Below are 3994 nucleotides of genomic sequence, written 5' to 3'. Positions count from 1 at the left end.
CTTTAGGAGTTCCAGAATTGGAAAAGGCTACAGTAAACATCTCAGCAGTTATGAAACACCTCAAAAATGAAACATTAGATGCTATGAGTGCCCTTAAAGAAGAAATCCAAAGTTTATCCAGGGTGGTATTGCAAAATAGAATGGCTTTAGGTATGTTGTTAGCTGCACAAGGAGGCGTTTGTGCAGTAGTAAATGCTAGTTGTTGTCAAAGTGGTAGAACAGAAACAGACATATATAAGATATGGCACCAAACTGAAATACTACATAAAGTAAGCCAAGATGATGTAAGTTGAAACCAAAATGACTTCCTGGCTTCCCAAATTAGACTGGTTAAAGAAGTTATTCATGGGGATATTGTATGTATGTATATGTTGTATGTATCCTTCCTTGTTGCATGCTCTAAATATGAAAGGGCAAGGGTGGTGAGGATTAGGATATAAACATCATAATCCTCAAAAAGAAAATGAGGGATTGATATAGGTTGGTTTGCTTAGCAATAGGGATTAGTACAGTAGTTTAAGAACCAAAATATTAGTTCAGCAAAAGGAATCCATAAGTGATAGTTCTAAAACTTTCCATTTCAGCTTTAGTGGGTCTGTTTTTCCTCAATAATTTTGCACTGGGGACATAATAGAATACTTTTATCTTCTGCCTCGATGATTTTGCCTCACAAGAAGTACTGGAGTCCCAGTAGAATTCTTTTATCTTTTGCCTCAAAACGTGCAAGGACATTTTCCTCCGGTTCCACATACATTGTTTTTAAAAAGTGCCTCACCATGGCCTAATAAGCAATGGGAATCTTACAAACTGGGGAAAAGTGGATGGAAGAGAGTCAAAGGTTTCAGTGATGAAGCTGATGGTGAAAAAAGGAGAAGTAGGTGGGCACACGACCACTCTAAATACCACTGAGCATGCCCAAAGGGACATTAGCACATATCTATGAGACCTTGAAAAAGAATGAATGTGTATGCCAATGTACTGCATATGTGTGCCTGAACTGTATAAATGTAGAACCTGAACTCTGAGAGGGTGCACTTGCTTGTCAAGTCGCCCGGTGCGCATTGTGAGGAATAAAGGAATGCTGCTTTCCAACGCCACATTGGAGTTAGAGAGTTTTCTTCACAGATTTTGGATGACACAAGGAACACTATTTTCCAGATCTTGTTATAGAAGTAACATCCCAGCCAACCCCACGGCCACTTGTTCTATGCCTGCCTCTCCTCTTCCCATCCCCAATTCCATCATTTCTACTGAGCAGGCAGCAATGTGCTCCCCTACAGGAACTGCAGAGCTGTGGTGTGACAGCTCGAGTGGCGGCAGGGCAGCCATGGATAGAGAAGCTCCTCAGGAAGGCAGGCAGGACGGTGAGGAGGTGAAGGTGAGCTCTGGGCAAAGGGATAGCTGGCATGAACGGAGCCTGCCTTGGGAGGAAGCCTCATGGTCACAGGTCTGAAATTACATGGGAAGTTGAACCAACCCTGAATCTGCGTTGGTGAGACTGCATCTTCTGTACTGCCATCAATTTTGGGCCCTGCACTACAAGAGCATGGAGTTGCTCAAAGATTTTCAGAATGGAGCGATGAAGCTCATGGAAGGAGCAGAATACATGACCTATGAGGAGTGGCTGGAGGAACTGGGGTTCTTTAGTCTGGAGAAAAGCAGGCGGAAGGGAGACCTCAGTGCTCCTTACAACTATTGACAGGAGGTTGCAGTGAGAAAATGGTCTCAAGTTACATTTGGGAAAGTTTAGATTTTGCATCAGGAATAATTTTTTCACAGAAAGGGTGATCAGTCATTGAAACAGGATGCCCAGGAAAGTGCTGTGTCATGGTTTTGTGATTTTTGTTGGCGGTATTCCACATCATTACATCACGTAAAGCACGGGCAGTTAAAGAGTTAATTCCCTGGTTACTGCAAACTGCCTTTTTTGGTGTGTGGCCCTCCGAGGGGGAGGGGAGGAGCTGCACTCCCCAGGGGTCTTTGCACTGGAGGGGGGTGAAGCTGCCTGGGAGACGCGGGGTCTGTTCCTTCCTGCCGGGCAGAGAAAGCACGTGGTCCACCTGCAGTTTACTGTGTAAGATTTTCAGCCTGTAAACTCTCTGTTATAATTCTACTAGCCTCATTTTTGATATATTTAGTAAAATTAGTTGTTTCTCCTCAGATTGGTGCCGCTGTTTTCTTTTAGATCCATCTACAAGTCCCCTGCCTGTCCCCTCTTCCCTTTGTTTCCCCAGGGTGCGGGTCCGCAGCTTCCCTGCTGCTTTAGCCGCCGGACCGCCCGGGGCCGGTCCCTACCTGCCGGCAATTTTTTTTTTCTGCTGGCCCATGAGGTCCTGAGGCTGTGGCTTTGTCATAGCATTCCCATCCATCTCCTCCTACCGACCTACAAGCCACATTTCCAACAACAGATGACTGCTGTGGGACCTCAGGATCGCCGCCCTTCCTCAAGGGGCCAAATAACCTAGGGTAGGGCTAGGAGAGATGCAGATGGTGATGGGATCAGAGCATGGGAATTGGGCTTTGGATGTGAAATGTTTAAGTCAGGGTTTAGGGATTAGAGATTAGCCTTTCAGAGTGAGGGATTAGGAATTTTTTAGGGGAGGGTTTGGTGTTTTGCTTAGAGTATCTGGTCAGTGTTTACGGTATGGGCTCAATTTGTGGGTTGCTCAATGACACTCAGGAAAAATATTCCATTCTGGGTTTTTTTGTTTGTTTGCTTTGGGTTTGGTTTTTTGTTTGTTTTTTTTTTTTTTTAAATAGGAAAGTTGAAACAATACCGTCCTTTCAAGTGCCACTCTGCAGTCTCAAACACCTCCAGAAGTAAGTGCCATATTACTGAAGCTAGAATGGTCCAGCAGATGATCGTTCTTGACAGCTCTCCAATTCTTTTTCCCAGATTCCAAGTCTTGTACTGACTCAAGGTACTCCTAAAGAATAAAGTTCATCAGAGGATGAGGAACCACCACCCTTCTGTGAAGGCAAGGACATTATTCCTCCAGAACACACTGCTACATAATCCAGCGCTGCTGTGTCTCACTTAGTTTTGAACTTAGAAACTCAACAACTCTGGAAGGTTTAACTTTAAAGGCCCCTCCTCTCCCTTCTCCTCCTGGGAACTGCTTCCCTGGGACCGTTCCTTTCAACAGCAGTCACCCACATTTCACAAGTCGCCTTTTCAGCGCTGCTGACCCCCCAACGGTCACTGTACACACAAACAGTTTTTTATCCGAGGGTTCAGCCCTCAGCAGCACAGGGCTCAGCTCCCAGCTCTGCAGGGATTCAGTGACAAGTGCTCTGTGCAGCACTGGGAGCACAGACAGCTGCACCCAAAGGCCGGAGGTGTGCAGAGCTGCGGCACTCACACCCATGCTGACTGCCGAGATGGCCGACCTCTCTGCAGCCGCACTGCCAGGAACAGCACTGCTCAGCACATGTCATCCCACCCCCAGAGCATAGTGGTCAAAGTGCCTTACATGCCAGCACGCTCAGGGAAGGAGCACCCGCTGCCCTGTGCCAGCAGGCCCAGCCCTGCCCAGCACTGCACACAGGCACTGTCATGGCGGCGCCCGGTGCTGCCGCACGGCATCCTGGGAGTGGTAGTTCCTGCGGGGCCTGCAGCTCCCAGCAGGCCCAGGCGAGGGCAGAGGGCAGCGCTCCTGGCAGCGAGGAGCTTGCCCAGAGAGCCCGAGCCGGAGTCGGGCTGCGGAGAGCGGGGAGTTCGGCCGGAGTCCCGAGAGCCTGCCCGTGCACTCTGAGCTCGTTTCCTCCGAGCTGAGGAGGTGCAGGTTTGCGGCCTACGGCACCTGCAGCAGCCATGCCCTGTGCTTTCCCCGTGCTCACAGAAAGGCCGCAGCTGGCAGATCCACGGCCGGGGGAGATGGTGCATGGCAGGAACTGGTTTTCCCATCCTGCAGCCAGGAATGCTCCAACCTGAGGGGTGCGTGGCTGCGAGAGGAATGTCTCCGTGGAAGCGTGGCTCGTTCCTCCCCTCTGA

Source organism: Numida meleagris, chromosome 8, assembly GCF_002078875.1.
Source record: "Numida meleagris isolate 19003 breed g44 Domestic line chromosome 8, NumMel1.0, whole genome shotgun sequence".
NCBI classification, from domain to species: domain Eukaryota; kingdom Metazoa; phylum Chordata; class Aves; order Galliformes; family Numididae; genus Numida; species Numida meleagris.
This window is presented reverse-complemented; position numbering follows the sequence as displayed.